Source organism: Bombina bombina, chromosome 12 (genome assembly GCF_027579735.1).
Source record: "Bombina bombina isolate aBomBom1 chromosome 12, aBomBom1.pri, whole genome shotgun sequence".
Lineage (NCBI taxonomy): Eukaryota > Metazoa > Chordata > Amphibia > Anura > Bombinatoridae > Bombina > Bombina bombina.
Genome location: NC_069510.1, coordinates 80607106 through 80629277, shown reverse-complemented (window position 1 = coordinate 80629277; position 22172 = coordinate 80607106). Strand labels below are relative to the sequence as shown.

Genomic DNA, 22172 nt, shown 5'->3' with positions numbered 1-22172 from the left:
CGATACAGCATAATTAATGCTTCTCAAGTGTCACATCATATAGACAGTGACAGAACAAGCAATGACAAGTGTCACTCATTCAGACAGTGATAGGACAAGCAATACCAAGTGCCACTCGTATAGACAGTGACAGGACAAGCAATAACAAGTGTCACTCGTATAGACAGTGACAGGACAAGCAATGACAAGCGTCAATCTTATAGACAGTGACAGAACAAGCAATGACAAGTGTCACTCGTATAGACAGTGACAGGACAAGCAATGACAAGCGTCACTCATATAGACAGTGACTAAACAAGCAATGACAAGTGTCACATCATTTAGACAGTGACAGAACAAGCAATAACAAGCGTCACTTATTAGAAAGTGACAGGACAAACAATGACAAGTGTCACTCATATAGACAGTGACAGAACAAGCAATGACAAGTGTCACTCATTAGACAGTGACAGGACAAGCAATGACAAGTGACAGGACAAGCAATGACAAGCGTCACTCATATAGACAGTGACAGGACAAGCAATGACAAGTGTCACTCATTAGACAGTGACAGGACAAGCAATGACAAGTGGCACTCGTATAGACAGGGACAGAACTAGTCTGAGTGGTAACAAATGAAATACTGCTTACAAAGTCTATGAAACTGTTTAATGGGAAGAGATGCATATAACTTTAGCTTCATACCTAAAAGCTTTGGCATTACAGGTGAACTTTTGATGCTCTTCATAAATTCTCAATGATATCGGTGCTTTACATTGTTGTCACCATAAGAATGTGAGATGATGAGTAGTGGATTGCAATATTGTATTACTTGACCAGTCACTATGTTTGAATTTGCCTTTAGGCAATTGCCTGATTTGCCTAATGACACATACTGCCTTGGGTACAACTACAGGAGATATGCTTCCTGCTCTTTTAATCTGAGCATTCCTTTTTTCCTCATTATAGTTACATCAGATCATTATTCAGTACACAGTGTATGTACCTATAGTAACATTAAAAACAACAAATCAAAATCAGATACCATCCAACCAGGGTGTTTAAAGATAGGCGGCATGAAAATGTGAGATTTTGGTCCTTATATGCAAACATAAGCAACCACTTTGGAAAGGTTTTATGCCAATCACTGACCATTTTTAAAAATTATGCTCAGCTTGTATGTAAAAAGAAATGCTTGTGTCAATGGATGTTTCCACTGATATTACCATATTTGTAGAAAAAATCCTGCAGATGCCTGTGCCAGTCAACCATTCTATAAAGCAGTTTTTTTTTTCAACCGCAGTCCTCAACTACCCCCAACAGTCCAAGTTTTCATTATAGCTGAACCAGTGCACAGGTGAAGTAATCAGCTGATCAGTAACCATGGTTACTAACCTGCTCTCAGCCATCAGCTGATTAGTTCACCTGTGCACTGGCTCAGCTATAATAAAAACCTGGACGGTTAGAGGTACTTGAGGACCGTGGTTGAGAAACACTGCAACAAACCAATGGCTGATCTTGGTTTCTCTCTCTTCTCAACTCCACTACCAGAATCTCTAAATCTGTTTCCATTTATTCTTATTCTTGCTAGTAATAAACTCCCACAGAGGTTGTAGACCATGCTCACTTTTAACCAGCCATGAGGCTCAGTGTCCAACTATAACTGCAGCTTTCCTATTAGAAGTTTTTATCTTCTACTAATAGGAAGGTCCTTTGTTTCTGGTTAAGGGTCCAGCACCCAGTTGTGCTATTAGAGGTAGACTGGAGTCTCACAGCTCTCCAGCTCGCTGACACCGTGGTCTCAAGAATCCGGGTGCAGTGTGCTCCAGGCTCAGATGAGCTACAGATCGACTTGGCTTCAGGAAATGCCACAGGTAACCAGTTCCAGCTGGTCGGCAGTGGAAGGTGATCGTAAAAGATCAGGCAGAACTTCCTCTAATTGCACAACTGGGTGCTGCTCCTCCTTTTGTGAGTATATCGAGATCGAGCGATACCTGTTGTGATTTGCCTGTTTGTATATAGCCAATACGCACAAGGAAGCGCCTCTTCTTTTCTGTCTTTCAGACTGATATTTATTTGATACCTTCATGAGTTTGTGTGATTGAAGAGAGCGGCTCACCCGTGCATCTGTGTTTCTACTCCTGGGATCCATTGTCCTTGATTTAATCTGCATTTTCTCAGTATTGGGCTGGACTCTGTGGCGCCCCCTGTTTGTCTGGACTTTGTTTCAGTACTAGTTTGGCTTGTTTCTGGTTACTAGTCTTTCTATTAACATGCTCCTCCCATTATCAATGCTAGTTCCTTCAAGGCCTGACCCCAAATTCTTGTATCTTCTGCTGACCTGTTGGACATCCATCCATACGCCGTTAAACCCAGAAAAGCTTCATAAAAATATATAGATGACTAAAGGGATATGAAACCAACATTTTACTTTCTTGATTAAGATAGAGCATACAATTTTAAACAACTCTAATTTGATTTGTTCTTTTTATTTCCTGTGTTAAAAAGCATACTTAAGTAGGCTCAGGAGCTTGGAGCTAGCTGCTGATTGGTGGCTACACATATATTGTCATTGACTTAACCATTGTGTTCAGCAAGCTCCTTGTAGTATATTGCTGCTCCTTCAATAAAGGATACTAAGAGAATGAAACTAAATTGATAATAGACGTATATTGGAAAGTTCCTTCTAAGTGTATGCTCTCTCTGAATCATGAAAGAAAAATTATGGGTTTCATGTCCCTTTAACATAATTATCAACTTGTGCAGTGTGAAACCTCAAAATTCAAGTCAAAATCAAGGTGGTTTAATAAAGTTGTGCTAAATAGATAACAATGTTGTCAAGTCCAACCTTTTTGATATTCTATAATGGTATCAAACAATGGGATCTGATGTGGTTTTTTTTTTTAATTAGAGTGATCACAATCTATCCGAGTCAAAGACAACTGAGGTTGAAACAATATTCAATCTCTGTTTCACTCTAACAGCACAGTTAACAGCCAATAATGGCTGTTAATCACTGAAATCCGAAATCTGTTAATGCAGTCCATGTGTGTGTGTTTTACAATTGGATAGAGTGTTGTTTCCAGGGCCGGATTTATAATAAGGCAGAGTAGACATATGTCTAAAGGCGCTCTCGGAGGGTTGTCTGTCTCTGCCTATTAAAGGGACATGAAACCCAAATTTTTTCTTTCATGATTTAGAAAGAGCATGCGATTTTAAACAACTTTCTAATTTACTTCTATTATCTAATTTGCTTCATTCTCTTAATATTGTTTACCTGAAAAGCATATCTACATAGGCACAGTAGCTACTGATTGGTGGCAGCACAAAGGTGCTTCGTGTGATTGGCTCATCCATGTGCATTGCTATTTCTTCAACAAAGGATATCTAAAGATTAAAGCAAATTAGATAATAGAAGTATATTGTAATGTTGTTTAAAATTGTATTCTCTATCTTATTCGTGAAAGAAAAAAAGTGGGTTTAATGTTCCTTTATATATACCGGTCAGCTGGCGACCTTAACTAAGATGGCCACTGGCAGTGAAATAACACCACTGCACATGCGCAGTGGCCATCTTTGTTAAGGTTGCTGCGAGTATCACAAATGCATGGCGTCCAGCATCCCCTGTGCATGCGCAATGCTTGTGGCAGCCTTAACAAATATGGCAGCCACACACCTGGTGCTGTGATTTCACTGCTGGTGTCTATCTTATTTAAGGTCAATGGCACAGAGGGGCTGTGCTGTAAATCTGGTCCTGGTTGTGTCTTTTGTGTTCTGAGCATTCATTTGTATAATGTGAATGTTTACTGAATGATGTTTTTTATTTAAGCTTTTAAAAAGTTAAAAATATTTATTTGTAATACTTTTAATTATTGATTTGCATTTTGGTGAGATTTTCGTAAAAAATCTAGAATACTGCACAAAATAAATTTACATAAGATAAAAGTGGCAATTTATCTAATCTTTTACATATACTGTTTATATGTAAATTTCTATCCTACCCACTACTGATGGACTATACAAAAGGGATGGATATAGGTTTAATGAACCTAGAATATATATTTATATATATGTCTAAAATGGCATATGTGGACATTTCAGAGTTTGTTGCACGTGCAGAAAATAATAGAATGATCCAAAAAAAAAATGTTGAAAAGACCAGTTTTGCATTTTATTAACAAACTTTGCCTCTGGCTGAAATTTCTAATATCCGATCCAATATTTTTTCAATACTAAAATGGTGTTATTGATTGGATTGTTGTCACTCTGCGTATCAGGAACTGAAAAATAGACATGTGCGTTTCGTTTTGTTCCGATTCGAAATTTGGATGAATTCGCTAAATTCAAATATTCAAATCGATTCAAATTTCCGAATTTCCCTAGCAACGAAATTAACCTAATTCGAATGCATTTGTAACGAATAAATCCGAATTAGTTTGGATTTATTTGTTACATTCGAATGGCCATGGTCTAATCACAAATCAGTCTAAAAATTAAATTTAGTAAGATTTAGTGAAATAGAACAGTGAAATAATTCCATTTGTGTAACTTGAAACTATCTGAATCAACATAAACATACCGAACTTCTGAATTTACGAATCGAATCGGAAACTAAAACATCCTAATTTATTCAAATCTGAAACTAATACATTCAAATGTATCCGAATTCAAATCGATCCAAAACGAAATTTGAAAAAATCAGAAATGGCCTGAACCAAATCAAATTTTCTTCTGTTATGTGTGATCAGTCCACGGGTCATCATTACTTCTGGGATATTATCTGCTCCCCTACAGGAAGTGCAAGAGGATTCACCCAGCAGAGTTGCTATATAGCTCCTCCCCTCTACGTCACCCCCAGTCATTCTCTTGCACCCAAAGACTAGATAGGAGGTGTGAGAGGACTATGGTGATTATACTTAGTTTTTATAACTTCAATCAAAAGTTTGTTATTTTACAATAGCACCGGAGCGTGTTATTACTTCTCTGGCAGAGTTTGAAGAAGAATCTACCAGAGTTTTTCTTATGATTTTAACCGGAGTAGTTAAGATCATATTGCTGTTTCTCGGCCATCTGAGGGAGGTAAAAGCTTCAGATCAGGGGACAGCGGGCAGTTGAATCTGCATTGAGGTATGTAGCAGTTTTTATTTTCTGAATGGAATTGATGAGAAAATCCTGCCATACCGTTATAATGACATGTATGTATACTCTACACTTCAGTATTCTGGGGATGGTATTTCACCGGAATTACTCTGTAAAAGTACATTAAACCTTTTAATAGGTATTTAATTCATGTTAAACGTTTTTGCTGGAATGTAGAATCGTTTGCATTTCTGAGGTACTGAGTGAATAAATATTTGGGCATTATTTTTCCACTTGGCAGTTTGCTTGTTTTGATTATGACAGTTTCGTTTCTCTCTCACTGCTGTGTGTGAGGGGGAGGGGCCGTTTTTGGCGCTCTTTGCTACGCATCAAAAATTTCCAGTCAGTTACTCTTGTATTTTCTGCATGATCCGGTTCATCTCTAACAGAACTCAGGGGTCTTCAAACTTCTTTGAAGGGAGGTAGATTCTCTCAGCAGAGCTGTGAGACTTATGTAGTGACTGTGTTTTAAAACGTTGCTCTGTGATTTTTATGTTTAAAATTTAATTAGTGTTACTTTACTAATGGGAACAAACCTTTGCTAACAAGTTGTGTTGTTTTTAAAGAGTGATGCTATAACTGTTTTTCAGTTCATTATTTCAACTGTCATTTAATCGTTTAGTGCTTCTTTGAGGCACAGTACGTTTTTGTTAAATAAGATTGTAACCAAGTTGCATGTTTATTGCTAGTGTGTTAAACATGTCTGATTCAGAGGAAGATACCTGTGTCATTTGTTCCAATGCCAAGGTGGAGCCCAATAGAAATTTATGTACTAACTGTATTGATGCTACTTTAAATAAAAGCCAATCTGTACAAATTGAACAAATTTCACCAAACAGCGAGGGGAGAGTTATGCCGTCTAACTCGCCTCACGTGTCAGTACCTGCGTCTCCCGCCCGGGAGGTGCGTGATATTATGGCGCCTAGTACATCTGGGCAGCCATTACAGATAACATTACAAGATATGGCTACTGTTATGACTGAAGTTTTGGCTAAGTTACCAGAACTAAGAGGCAAGCGTGATCACTCTGGGGTGAGAACAGAGTGCGCTGATAATTCTAGGGCCATGTCTGATACTGCGTCACAGCTTGCAGAGCATGAGGACGGAGAGCTTCATTCTGTAGGTGACGGTTCTGATCCAAGCAGATTGGATTCAGATATTTCAAATTTTAAATTTAAATTGGAAAACCTCCGTGTATTACTAGGGGAGGTCTTAGCGGCTCTTAACGATTGTAACACTGTTGCAATACCAGAGAAAATGTGTAGGTTGGATAAATACTTTGCGGTACCGGCGAGTACTGACGTTTTTCCTATACCTAAGAGATTAACTGAAATTGTTACTAAGGAGTGGGATAGACCCGGTGTGCCGTTCTCACCCCCTCCAATATTTAGAAAGATGTTTCCAATAGACGCCACCACACGGGACTTATGGCAAACGGTCCCTAAGGTGGAGGGAGCAGTCTCTACTTTAGCTAAGCGCACCACTATCCCGGTGGAGGATAGCTGTGCTTTTTCAGATCCTATGGATAAAAAATTAGAGGGTTACCTTAAGAAAATGTTTGTTCAACAAGGTTTTATATTGCAACCCCTTGCATGCATCGCGCCGATTACGGCTGCGGCAGCATTTTGGATTGAGTCTCTGGAAGAGAACCTTAGTTCCGCTACGCTGGACGACATTACGGACAGGCTTAGAGTCCTTAAACTAGCTAATTCATTCATTTCGGAGGCCGTAGTACATTTAACCAAACTTACGGCTAAGAATTCAGGATTCGCCATTCAGGCACGTAGGGCGCTGTGGCTAAAATCCTGGTCGGCTGATGTAACTTCTAAGTCCAAATTACTTAATATACCTTTCAAGGGGCAAACTTTATTTGGGCCCGGTTTGAAAGAAATTATCGCTGACATTACAGGAGGTAAGGGCCACGCTCTACCTCAAGACAAAGCCAAAGCTAAGGCTAGACAGTCTAATTTTCGTCCCTTTCGGAATTTCAAAGCAGGTGCAGCATCAACTTCCACTGCACCAAAACAGGAAGGAGCTGTTGCTCGTTACAGACAAGGCTGGAAACCTAACCAGTCCTGGAATAAGGGCAAGCAGGCCAGAAAACCTGCTGCTGCCCCTAAGACAGCATGAACCGAGGGCCCCCGATCCGGGACCGGATCTAGTGGGGGGCAGACTCTCTCTCTTCGCCCAGGCTTGGGCAAGAGATGTCCAGGATCCCTGGGCGCTAGAGATCATATCTCAGGGATACCTTCTAGACTTCAAATTATCTCCCCCAAGAGGGAGATTTCATCTGTCAAGGTTGTCAACAAACCAAATAAAGAAAGACGCGTTTCTACGCTGTGTACAAGATCTATTATTAATGGGAGTGATCCATCCGGTTCCGCGGTCGGAACAAGGACAAGGGTTTTACTCAAACCTGTTTGTGGTCCCCAAAAAAGAGGGAACTTTCAGGCCAATCTTGGATTTAAAGATCCTAAACAAATTCCTAAGAGTTCCATCGTTCAAAATGGAAACTATTCGGACAATCTTACCCATGATCCAAAAGGGTCAGTACATGACCACAGTGGATTTAAAGGATGCTTACCTTCACATACCGATTCACAAAGATCATTACCGGTATCTAAGGTTTGCCTTCTTAGACAGGCATTACCAGTTTGTAGCCCTTCCATTCGGATTGGCTACGGCTCCAAGAATCTTCACAAAGGTTCTGGGTGCCCTTCTAGCGGTTCTGAGACCGCGAGGAATTTCGGTAGCTCCGTACCTAGACGACATTCTGATACAAGCTTCAAGCTTTCAAACTGCCAAGTCTCATACAGAGTTAGTTCTGGCATTTCTAAGGTCGCATGGATGGAAAGTGAACGAAAAGAAGAGTTCTCTCTTGCCTCTCACAAGAGTTTCATTCTTGGGGACTCTTATAGATTCTGTAGAAATGAAGATTTATCTGACAGAAGACAGATTAACAAAGCTTCTAAATACATGCCGTGTCCTTCATTCCATTCAACTCCCGTCAGTAGCTCAATGCATGGAGGTGATCGGCTTAATGGTAGCAGCAATGGACATAGTACCCTTTGCACGCCTACATCTCAGACCGCTGCAATTGTGCATGCTGAGTCAGTGGAATGGGGATTACTCAGATTTGTCCCCCACTCTGAATCTGGATCAAGAGACCAGAAACTCTCTTCTATGGTGGCTTTCTCGGCCACATCTGTCCAGGGGGATGCCGTTCAGCAGGCCGGACTGGACAATTGTAACAACAGACGCCAGCCTTCTAGGTTGGGGCGCTGTCTGGAATTCTCTGAAGGCTCAGGGACAATGGAGTCAGGAGGAAAGTCTCCTGCCAATAAACATTCTGGAATTGAGAGCAGTTCTCAATGCCCTTCTAGCTTGGCCCCAGTTAAAGACTCGGGGGTTCATCAGGTTTCAGTCGGACAACATCACGACTGTAGCTTACATCAACCATCAGGGAGGGACAAGAAGCTCCCTAGCAATGATAGAAGTATCAAAGATAATTCGCTGGGCAGAGTCTCACTCTTGCCACCTATCAGCAATCCACATCCCGGGAGTGGAGAACTGGGAGGCGGATTTCTTGAGTCGCCAGACTCTTCATCCGGGGGAGTGGGAACTTCATCCGGAGGTCTTTGCCCAAATACTTCGACGTTGGGGCAAACCAGAGATAGATCTCATGGCGTCTCGCCAGAACGCCAAACTTCCTCGCTACGGATCCAGATCCAGGGATCCGGGAGCGGTTCTGATAGATGCTTTGACAGCACCTTGGAACTTCAGGATGGCTTATGTGTTTCCACCCTTCCCGCTGCTTCCTCGATTGATTGCCAAAATCAAACAGGAGAGAGCATCAGTGATTCTAATAGCGCCTGCATGGCCGCGCAGGACTTGGTATGCAGATCTAGTGGACATGTCATCCTGTCCGCCTTGGTCTCTACCTCTAAGACAGGACCTTCTGATTCAGGGTCCATTCAAACATCAAAGTCTAACTTCTCTGAAGCTGACTGCTTGGAAATTGAACGCTTGATTTTATCAAAACGTGGTTTTTCTGAGTCGGTTATTGATACCCTGATACAGGCTAGGAAGCCTGTTACCAGAAAGATTTACCATAAAATATGGCGTAAATACCTATACTGGTGTGAATCCAAAGATTACTCCTGGAGTAAGGTTAGGATTCCTAGGATATTGTCTTTTCTACAAGAAGGTTTAGAAAAGGGTTTATCGGCTAGCTCATTAAGGGGACAGATCTCAGCTCTGTCCATCTTGTTGCACAGGCGTCTGTCAGAAAATTCAGACATCCAGGCCTTTTGTCAGGCTTTAGCTAGGATCAAGCCTGTGTTTAAAACTGTTGCTCCGCCATGGAGTTTAAACTTAGTTCTTAACGTTTTACAGGGTGTTCCGTTTGAACCCCTTCATTCCATTGATATAAAATTGTTATCTTGGAAAGTTCTATTTTTAATGGCTATTTCCTCGGCTCGAAGAGTCTCTGAGTTATCAGCCCTACATTGTGATTCTCCTTATCTGATCTTTCACTCAGACAAGGTAGTTCTGCGTACTAAACCTGGGTTCTTACCTAAGGTTGTCTCTAACAGGAATATCAATCAAGAGATTGTTGTTCCATCCTTGTGTCCAAATCCTTCTTCAAAGAAGGAACGTCTTCTACACAATCTGGATGTAGTTCGTGCCCTCAAGTTCTACTTGCAGGCAACTAAAGATTTTCGCCAAACTTCTTCCCTGTTTGTCGTTTATTCTGGACAGAGGAGAGGTCAAAAAGCTTCTGCTACCTCTCTCTCTTTTTGGCTTCGTAGCATAATACGTTTAGCCTATGAGACTGCTGGACAGCAGCCTCCTGAAAGAATTACAGCTCATTCCACTAGAGCTGTGGCTTCCACTTGGGCCTTTAAGAATGAGGCCTCTGTTGAACAGATTTGCAAGGCTGCAACTTGGTCTTCGCTTCATACTTTTTCCAAATTTTACAAATTTGACACTTTTGCTTCTTCGGAGGCTATTTTTGGGAGAAAGGTTCTTCAGGCAGTGGTTCCTTCTGTATAATGAGCCTGCCTATCCCTCCCGTCATCCGTGTACTTTTGCTTTGGTATTGGTATCCCAGAAGTAATGATGACCCGTGGACTGATCACACATAACAGAAGAAAACATAATTTATGCTTACCTGATAAATTCCTTTCTTCTGTTGTGTGATCAGTCCACGGCCCGCCCTGTTTTTTAAGGCAGGTACATATTTTTTAAATTATAATTCAGTCACCACTACACCCTTGGCTTCTCCTTTCTCGTTGGTCTTTGGTCGAATGACTGGAGGTGACGTAGAGGGGAGGAGCTATATAGCAACTCTGCTGGGTGAATCCTCTTGCACTTCCTGTAGGGGAGCAGATAATATCCCAGAAGTAATGATGACCCGTGGACTGATCACACAACAGAAGAAAGGAATTTATCAGGTAAGCATAAATTATGTTTTTCCGCTGTGCACATGTCTACTGAAAAACAGCCAATAAATATGATCAACCAGATTAGAATAAAAATGGAATAAAGAATATATTTAAAAGGGAGCATATTTTATTTCAAGTATATGATAAGATGATTAAAATAATTTATTGGAATTTTGAGTTGGACAAGCTGATTAAGGGAACCTGGAAAAGATGCAGTTGAACGCAGTTAAAGGGATATTAAGCTATTTGAGGTTGTACCATACAATAAACATTCGGCTAGATTACAAGTCTTGCGTTATGAGTAAAAAAGCAGCGTTAGGCCTTATAACGCTGCTTTTTTACTACCGCTGGTATTACGAGTCTTGCAGATTTATGGGCACTGCACACTTTTTTGGCCTTACCGCAAATCAACTTACGCAAATTGCGTATAGCCTTTTTTCTATGGGACTTCCATAGCGCCGGTATTACGAGCTTATCCTGGGAGGCCAAAAAGTGAGAGGTACACCCTATCTCGTCAAGATTCGTAACGCAATCTAAAGTCAGTAGTTATGAGTTTTACACTACAAAGCTGTAGCATAAAACTCATAACTAAAGTGCTAAAAAGTACACCAACACCGATAAACTACCTATTAACCCCTAAACCGAGGCCCTCCCGCATCGCAAACACTAAAAGAACATTATTAACCCCTAATCTGCCGCTCCGGACATCGCCGCCACTAAAGTAAACATATTAACCCCTAAACCGCCGCACTCCCGCCTCGCAAACATTAGTTAAATATTATTAACCCATAATCTGCTGTCCCTAACATCGCCGCCACCTACCTTAATTTATTAACCCCTAATCTGCCGCTCCAGAGAGCGCCACCACTAGAATAAACATATTAACCCCTAAACCGCCACACTCCCGCCTCGCAAACATTAGTTAAATATTAACCCATAATCTGCTGTCCCTAACATCGCCGCCACCTATCTACATTTATTAACCCCTAATCTGTCGCCCCCAACGTCGCCGCCACTATACTATATTTATTAACCCCTAAACCTAAGTCTAACCCTAACACCCCCTAACTTAAATATAATTAAAATAACTCTAAATAAAATTACTATCATTACCTAAATTATTCCTATTTAAAACTAAATACTTACCTATAAAATAAACCCTAAGATAGCTACAATATAACTAATAGTTACATTGTATCTATCTTAGGATTTATTTTTATTTTACAGGCAAGTTTGTATTTATTTTAACTAGGTAGATTAGTTACTAAATAGGTATTAACTATTTACTAACTACCTAGCTAAAATAAATACAAATTTACCTATTTATTTTTAAATAGGAATTATTTAGTTATGAATAGTAATTTTTAGATTTAGGGGTTAATAAATTTAGTATAGTTGCGGCGACGTTGGGGGCGGCAGATTAGGAGTTAATAAATGTAGTTATGTGGCGGGATGTTAGGGACAGCAGATTAGGGGTTAATAATATTTAACTAATGTGTGTGAGGCGGGAGTGCGGCGATTTAGGGGTTAATATGTTTATTATAGTGGCTGTGATGTCAGGAGCGGCAGATTAGGGGTTAATAAGTATAATGTAGGTGTCAGCGATGTCGAGGGCAGCAGATTAGGGGTTAATAAGTGTAAGATTATGGGTGTTTAGACTCGGGGTTCATGTTAGGGTGTTAGGTGTAAACATAAAATGTGTTTCCCCATAGGAATCAATGGGGCTGCGTTACCGAGCTTTACAGCCGGCTCTCCCTATTGATGTTTATGGGGAAATCGTGCACGAGCACGTACAACCAGCTCACCGCTGACTTAAGCAGCGCTGGTATTGGAGTGCGGTATGGAGCACAATTTTGCTCTACGCTCACTTCTTGCCTTTTAACGCCGGGTTTGTAAAATAATACCAGCGCTGTAGGTAAGTGAGCTGTGACAATAACGTGCAAGTTAGTAAGGCACCCCTCATAACGCAAAACTTGTATTCTGGCCAATTGTATGTAGCAGTAAAAAACATTGTAATTAAATTGTTGTCCACTTTTCTTGCAATTTCATTCTGAAAATTGTGGGTTTTCCAATTCTTGATAAAGTGGAAGTGCAAACGGTAGACTTAACACTGCTACATTCTACACAGTCACTGTTTGTACACTTTTTTGACTGTTATATGAAGCCCAACATTTCTCTTTCAGATAGATCATGTGATTTTTAAACAGCTTTCTAATTTACCACTATTATTTTTTTTTCTTTGTTTTCTTGGTATCTTTTGTTGAAAGGAAATGGACATAAGCCCAGGAGTGCGCCCAATTCTGGAGCACTATTTGGCAGCAGGTTTGAAAGAATGTTATCCATTTGCAAGAGCACTAAATGGCAGCACTGTTTCCTACCATGTAGCTCTCCAGACACCTAGGTATCTCTTCAACACAGAAGATCATGGGAACAAAAAGCAAATTTGATAATAGAAGTAAATTGGAAACTTTTTTTAAAATTGTATGTTTTGTCTGAATCCCAAAAGAAATTTGTTGGGTTTCATATCCCTTTAATCTGCTTTGAAAACCTCATTTGAAAAATGAATTCTGTCTAACGTATTTAGGGCAAAATTTATCAAGCCCCGAAAAAATGCGCCTAAAAAGTCGCGATTATTTCCGCAATAGTTTGCAATGTGTAAAGTCAAAAATGTTGCCAGTATTTATTAAAATTCTAGAGACATTTTTGGGGCAAAACTTTTTTTGCGATGTCAAGCGAATGGCTGATCCTAGTTTTCTTGCGAAAATTTCATTTTCACTTTATCAATCTTAATTTTAGACCCAGGTAAATGGTTTGTTTTAATCAAGTGATCGTTTGTAAGAATGTTATTTCTTATATAATAAAGTTATTTTTATTTTGCCCCTTCTTTGGCACTCTTTTCATTGAGGAAGGTTGCCCGTTTTTTGGAGCTCATCTTCTTTCTTTTTAATACACTTATTCAATTGCACTTAAATTATTTTACTTTTTTATAAATTTGTGTATACCTTTTTGTTATTTCATTATTAATATTATTCAGGTTCTGCGCCTTGTTGTGGGCAATTTCTAACCCTAGATACAGCAAGAAAAAGACAGATTTCCATTTTCCCTCCAGACAAACAACAATATCGCACTTTATTTTTCACTCCTCGCAACCTACAAATTGTCGAGATTAAAAACAGTGAATATTGCATGCACCACTTTTCATAAATATGAGAACTGCAAATATATACGGGCCATATATATTAGAGATTAACACAAGAATTAGGCATTTCCAGACAATTTATTTGCATATATTTAAGACTTGCGAATGGTCATGAGTCAATTTTGTTTGCACATATGAATGGTTGCGACTTTATTGCCGCATAACCTTTCATAAATATGGTGATACTATTTGTGAGGGTTTTTTTTACGACAAATGTGAGAATTTTCAGATTCTCACTTTGATAAATCTTACCCATAGTGTTAGCTGTCCCCAGAATAATATATAAATAAAAGTACATTTTCAGGGCCCGAATAGTCTGCTATTTCCAGGTTGATACTGGAGGATCTGTGAAAAACATTTTTTTTATAATTTAAATGGACAGTAAACACCTTGTGCTTACAAGACATTTCTGTTGTGTTACTATAGAATAACATATCAGCCAAGTCTTAATGTTTTTAAAACAAATTAACGCCCCTTATTTGGAGGAGCCAATCTGGGCTTTAGTTCTCAGACAACAAGGCTAGCCCTGGATATAATGATAAAGGAGCACTAAATACAGTAGAAATGAAAATATGACAAATACGCAAATAAAAGACAATGCAATAGCACTTACTTTGAATTTGTGAAAGAGCAGTAGAATATTTTTTGGGCAAATTTCAAAGTTAATTTAATGTTACCTCCCCCTTTCATATGACAGCCATCAGCCAATCACAAAATGCATATATGTATATACTGTGCACTTTTGCACATGCTCAGTAGGAGCTGGGGCCTCAGACTATCTGCATATAAAAATAATCTGCATGTTTTGATGATGGGAGCAAATTATAAAGTTTTTTAAAAAAAAATTGAATGCTTTGGGGCCGATTTAAGAAGATGCGAATGCAGTTGTTTCCCGCCGGAAACAAAAGTTATGACTGCTGCTCCTTAACTCATCCGCCAAATCTCAGGTGGCGGATAGCAATCATCCCGATCAGATACGATTAGGATGATTGACACCCCCTGCTAGCGGCCGCGAGTCTGCAGGGGGCGGCATTGCACCAGCAGTTCACACGAAATGCTTACGCAATGATTATCGATGTGGGGCGGACATGATCTGCTACAGCGGCTCATGCCCCCTTTATCTGAATCATTAAACTTTAATTTTTTTGCCTTGTTTTGCAGTTGTTACCATTTCAAGCCAATTAGGGACTGATATTTAGCAGGGTTAGCCTTGAGAAGTCAGCAAGCTGCAGTTTAAGTTTTGGGAATTAGAAATTGCGAAAATAGTGCAAAATAAATCATGAAAGTATATTTTAAAGTTGTTTCATTATACATAATGCTGTCTTTTTAAGAAATAAATTATCAGGAAATAAAGACTAAAATAGAACTAACTTCAACTCTGAGGATGTTGATGAAATATTTACTGATTTCAAAAACTGCAGAATATATTTAGCTAAATTAAATTATAGGTTGATATATTCAAGTCTGAACTTGAATCAAGATCAAGAAAGTTCAGTTGTTTTCTATTTGGAGATTACAAATCCATGTGATGAGGAATTGTATGAACTGATGATACTAAGGTCTGTGTATTTAGTGTATTGGAACTATGTGCACCTATTGGGAAATGGGATGAATGGTCAAGAAAGTGGCAGATGAGGGTTTACAGATGTAAATATAAATGAAAATGGCAAAATAATATAAATAAATAAGGCTGCAATGACTTTGTGTATGCATTTTTGTCCACCCTCTGCTTTAAGCAAGGATACATTTCTAGCTTTAATTCTACCACATAAAAACATTCTACATGTATAATAATCAACTATGGGCTAGATTATAAGAGAAAAGCAAAAATATTAGCGCTATTGAGCGATAACTGTACTCTAGTTAAATCAATAGCGCTCCTATTCTTGTGCTGGTATAAAAGTTGAAAGTAAAATGTTAGCACGCAAGTGAAAACTTCAGGCATGCTATGATCGTGAGTTTGGAAATTGCTTTTTTAGGGGGGCTACAAAAAGCCTCTTCTGGCTTTCGCTTGTGCTCTCACCCTAGGTTGCGTTAAGAAATACTTGAAATACCTTAGTTTTCACTTAGAAGAAAATTGTATTTTTAATTTGAAATAAATAAATATATATATATATATATATATATATATATATATATATATATATATATATATATATATATATATATAAACATGTATACACGCATACAAATATTTACACAGACATAGTCAAAGACTTTGACATATACTATATGAGCGATGTTTAGTGCGGTCATGATGTCCATTGAAAGTATACGGCGCACCAAATCGATTTTGGCTACGCAAAACGTTCTCTGATAATTATTCTTTACCGTGGACTTGTAATACTAATTTGCTATATAATGTTTGCAATATTGATAGTGGACTGTACGGTATCAGTAGCTCTCTACTAGGCCTGTATAACGGGGCAAAAAAGGCATATCTGGCTGTAGGTATTTTTCATGTTCTGTTGCTTAAGATGGAAATTTTCTTACAAGCATATAAAAATATCAATAAAAAAAAAGTTCTCAGCATAGTAACATACAATAAAAAAATAGATTTGTACTATATTTTAAAATGCTCTCTTTTAGATGCAGCAAAAAACTTACTGTTGTGTATATTTGAGGCATTTTAATTGGAGATTTAGTGCAGCCAAATTTATTATCAAAGATGTCATCAGTTTAGGAGTGCCCAGATGAGAACAATAAACTCTATGATTGGGCTACTAGGTTTTACAAATTTAGGTTTATTAAAAATGTTGTGCAATAACTGAATGTCATTGCATTCCTACAATAATTGTACATATACATACTCACTACGCACTTGCTAGAATTTTTGAAGCAAATATTTATTACACCACTTTCACTTTAAAAATTCCAGAGTGTGGATTAATTCTATTAATATATGTTTGATCCTGTCACTCACCCTCTCATGTGTGTCTCTCTTTATTATTATTTAATTGTCTCTCTTTCTCTCTCATTATTATTATTATTTGATTGTATAGCTCCACCAAAAATAATGTATCGCTGAGTAGGAGTACATAATGATACTGATTCTTGGTAAAACAAAAATCCAATCTGTACACACCAATCTTTTAAAAAAAAAATATATATATATAAAAATAATAATTAAATGTGTGTGTGTGTGTGTATATATATATATATATATATATATATATATACACACACACACAACTTGTTTCTCTTGCTCCTGTATTAATTATACTACTGAATTTGGGGGTGATTTAAAAATAAATGTTATATAAATACATATAAAATATTTTATATACTATGTTCATTTGTATTTATGCTTTTAAACACTTCAGTTACAATCTTAATTTTTTGTGTTTCCGATGAGATGTATGCCGTTTCATCTCTGTACTATGGAGTTACAGTGTAAACTATTTTTTGGGATTGCCAGATCCAGGCATCACACCTTCATTGCATATCTGTATTGGCCTGGAGAGAGGGGTCACACACACTTTTAAGTTTCATGTTCTTGCCATGAGAATCACTCCCCCATGTAATGTAACTGCTGTCTGCTGCTGACGTCTCTACACACATTGTTACCAGTAAAATGAGCAGCAATTGCAAGATGTCATTTCCTGGAAATTCCCTTCAGAGCCCTTCTACACTGCCCCTCATATACGGTGTGGAGATAAGAATATATGTAGTGTCTAAATCACAGGCTGTGTGTATTTGAGGTTGCAGACAGATGCCCAGACTCACTCAAGCACACGCCCTTAGTCCAACAGAAAAAGTCTGTTAGAGGATTCCAAAAAAAACCCACTTGGCTTCCCATTTGGTCACATGCTTTCCTAGTGAGCTTTGAGCTAACCTACTCAAAAAATATCTTTGAACTAAACTTAAAGGATCAGTTGGAACCAAAAAATGACACCAATATAAACCATTCTAAAAAAAGAACGAAAACATTCCATTTAAAATAGCAACATGTTTTTTTTTGTTTTTTTCCATTGATGATTTCTGTGCACTATTTAGTCTCTTTTTTTTTTTTTTTTTTTTTTTTCCAGCCACAAAACTCAGTTCTCCTAGAGGACCACAGCTACAAAATAATAGTAATTAAACAATTTGGGATAATCTACTCAAATCAGTAATGATTGCCAGACAGGAAAAAAGGCATTATGTGGCTTTTCAAAGTGCTGAAGGATTAAAGTATCATTTTCTAACCACAATAGCTGTAACACAACAATGTGCCTGTAATAAACATACCGAGAGATAGAAAAAGACCTCCTGTGCTCACACAAGTATTTTCTTTACAAAGATTTTGAAGAATTTGAAGTCTTGTCCCAGAAACTTGCAATCTATTTTGCCTGCATTAGACATTTTCCTTTTGAGTTCATATTATCCCTTTTTGATCTTATATTTGTTTTTTTTATGCACCACACCTTGACTTCTTATATACATAGTACTGAATTGCACATTAGATTCCTTTCTCTGTAAGCACATGTTAACATTCCACATGTCAATCACACTTAATTCCAGCATTTGTGCTTTTATTCCAAGCAGCACAAGTCGCACAGCTTTCTAGACATAACTGCAACTGATATTTAAGATTAAAATAAAGGACTGTAAGAGAGGTTTTAAGGTGAAAAATATGTAATTTACTTACAGTGGAAAAGTTTAATTAAAAAAAATATATATATTATTTGTGTTTGTATTTAAAAAAAAACATAAATGTAAAAATGTGAAATTCCTTCAAAATTGAATAAAAGGAAGTCCTATATTACACAGGGTTGACGTTGGATGCATTGTACTGAGTTGCCAAACTGACATCTTCTGCATAAATTATAATATTAACTAATATCTGCCCACATTCATAATAATTAAACATCAAATTTACTGATTTCAGGTATAATATGTTAAGCCCAAACTGAAATCTGAGTGTTCTTTTTTTTCTTTTCTTTTTTAAATATATTATTATGCAGCTTATTATCCAGAAATTAAAAAAATCAACAGAAATACTTGATATCACCAGTTTATGAGAGTATTTTGAAAGGTATAGGATGCACGAAATGTAGTACTGATAAAAGTGTAAAGCTAAATATTTAAAAAAGGGTTGGTTAAAATAGTGTTTTTCTACTCAAGAACAAGGTTCATGTGCGTCCATGGTAGGGTTGCCATATTGCCACTTTAAATGAAGACCATTTTGAAAACAAAAAAACATGTCACTGAATTTGAAAATGTTATAAGAACTCTAACATATGTTTTCTTCATAGGGGTCCACTTTTAAATAGACAACATGGCAACCCTAGTCCAATGGAGGTGTAGTGAAGTCCTCATTGTTTTTATGTATATCTACAGTTTAATTTATGTGGCTAAGCAATGTAACATTCCTTGCCTTAGGAGTACAATATGCTTAATTTACAACATAAATTATGCTTACCTGATAATTTTCTTTTCTTCTGATGGAAAGAGTCCACAGCTACATTCATTACTTTTGGGAATTAAGAACCTGGCCACCAGGAGGAGGCAAAGACACCCCAGCAAAAGGCTTATATAATCCTCCCACTCCCCTCATCCCCCAGTCATTCTGCCAAGGAACAATGAACAGTAGAAGAAAGTTCAGGGTGAAAGGTGCCAGAAGAATAAACAAAGACGCCCCACAAAAAAATTACGGGTGGGGAACTGTAGACTCTTTCCATCAGAAGAAAAGAAAATTATCAGGTAAACATAATTTATGTTTTTCTTCTTAAATGGAAAGAGTCCACAGCTGCATTCATTACTTTTGGGAAAACAATACCCAAGCTATAGAGGACACTGAATGCCAAGACGGGAGGGTACAGTAGGCGGCCCACACTGAGGGCATCAAGCCTGAAACCACTACCCACAAAAAAAACCCAGCTTCGTCCGAAGCCCAGAACTTTGAAAGGAAAGGCCCCAAAGACACAGACCCGCAGGTAGTCCAGAGCCAAGCCAGAGACTGCAAAAACGGACTCAACTGAGCCAACAGGCCTCCAAGAGACACCATCGCTCACACACCCCTCACTAAAGAAGGGAACACCAGCCTAAACTCCTAAAGGGAGAAGGCCAGGAGAAACGAATGAAAAGACCGAAAGGTCACGACCAGAAAGAGAAACCCCTCTGAGCAAACCCAGCGCACAAAAGCTCAAATTGGACCCGAAAAACAGGGGAAGACTATGCCTAGACCAATGTCATGAACTCCTCAGTTCCACCTTAACTTATGTTACTACATCTCACATACCACCTTAAGAATCAATTATCTGGCTCTCTTTTCCTTTAAAAGCTTTCCATTTCCCATACACCTTTGCTGTTTTATTGAAGGTTGATACCCACTCACTCTCCAGCCCTTCTTGTTACTTGTCTAAAACAGAGTATCACTTGTTCTGTGATTAGCTCTGTCTCCTTCAACTGAAGCTACTTCTCATCTAAAGCAGAAGTCACCTGTTGCAACTGCAGCACGCACGCCGCTCTAACAACTTCCAGCTTAACAGACACAGGCCGCAATCTGCAGAGAGGATCAGAGAAGCTGCACGCACACAGCTGCTAGAGCCAGGTTCCGTATACAAGTGTTAGCATTTGCCGTTAAGACTGTGAACTTATCTTTACCGTATGGTGTAATGTTTAACAGCGCAGCAAGCTGATACAGTATTCTTAACACTGTTTACAAATCTTTACTGCAAGGTGTATTATTTAAAGGCCAAGCAAGCTGAAACAGTAAACTTAACACTGTGAACTTATCTTTACCACAAGGTGTATTATTTAAAGGGCCAGCAAGCTGAAACAGTAAACTTAACACTGTGAACTTATCTTTACCACAAGGTGTATTATTTAAAGGGCCAGCAAGCTGAAACATTATACTCCACACTGTGAACTTATCTTTACCGCAAGGTGTATTATTTAAAGGCACAGTATTACCTTAAAGGGGACCTCACTTATCTGTCACAAACCTATATAAACTGCTACTTATTATCTAAAAGTTTACATAGTACAAACTTATCTCTGGACCCAGATATAATTCACCTGATCTTACTACTTATAATTTTGAGGTGAATATTCCGGGCTACATTAATTCAGGTGATTAAGACTCTGTCTCCTCACTAGCAGACAGACTTAATCACATGATACATACAAACTATTTACCAGAGAATACTCATAATCAGACTAAAGAAACAGCAATCGAATTGCTGATCATTACATAATAAACCAGCCCTAAAATCTATATTTGATAATGGAGCCCAGTGATCTGACATCACAAATCCATACCCTAAATCAGCGTTTGGATAGTCTGACACAGGCTTTTAGAGAGCTACAGGTAGAAAACCAGAGTCTCAAAGCCTGTTTAAGGGAAGCATTGTCAAATAGGAACTCTGAAACTGATCATCAAGCAGAACCCCAAGTCTCCTACCCGGAGAAATTTTCTGGAGATCGTTCCACATTTAGGCAGTTTAGGAATGCATGCCTCTTGCTTTTTGACCTTCGTCCTAGGACATATGCAACTGATAGGTCCAAGGTTCTACCCATACTCTCCTATCTCAGGGGAGAACCCAGGGCCTGGGCCGACTCCTTTTATGAGACCCAGGACCCCATTCTAAATTCCCTGGATGCTTTCCTAAAGGCATTATCAGGCCTCTACGATGACCCCTACCGTCAAATAACTGCAGAAAGTAAACTCAGGAACTTAAAGCAGTCTAAAGCACCGGTAGAAGAGTACATTACCAGATTTAGAATCTGGGCTAGAGATTCCCTCTGGAATGAGGTATCTCTAAAAAACCAATACCGTCTCGGACTTGCAGAGGAGATCAAGGATGAGCTCGCCAGGATTGGTATACCGGATCGTCTTGACGACCTTTATGCCCTCACGATTACAATTGACAGACGCCTTAGAGAGAGGAAGCAGGAAAGAAGCCCATCTACAGCACCTGTTCGCAGGGTACTGTCAACTCCTCCAACCGTTGGTCCACCGTCCGACCAACCCATGGACATCAGTTTTATTAGGGGTCCACTTACCACGCAGGAAAAGGCTAGACGCCGAACTGCGAATTTATGTATGTACTGCGCAGGTACTGGTCATGCAGTTAAGGAGTGCCCTCTATTACTAAAGCAGAAGATAGGTAAGATCCATAACATAAAACATTGTTTCTCCAACATAGGTGTGTCCGGTCCACAGCGTCATCCTTACTTGTGGGATATTCTCTTCCCCAACAGGAAATGGCAAAGAGCCCAGCAAAGCTGGTCACATGATCCCTCCTAGGCTCCGCCTACCCCAGTCATTCTCTTTGCCGTTGTACAGGCAACATCTCCACGGAGATGGCTTAGAGTTTTTTAGTGTTTAACTGTAGTTTTTATTATTCAATCAAGAGTTTGTTATTTTAAAATAGTGCTGGTATGTACTATTTACTCTGAAACAGAAAAGAGATGAAGATTTCTGT

At 38.7% G+C, this 22172-nt stretch overlaps 1 protein-coding gene across 1 annotated transcript in view; it reads left to right on the top strand.

Moving 5' to 3' along the window:
- Positions 1-22172, top strand: part of SYN1 (synapsin I) — a 437372-nt gene that overhangs the window by 225744 nt on the left and 189456 nt on the right. The gene's annotated exons all lie outside the window — the stretch shown is intronic.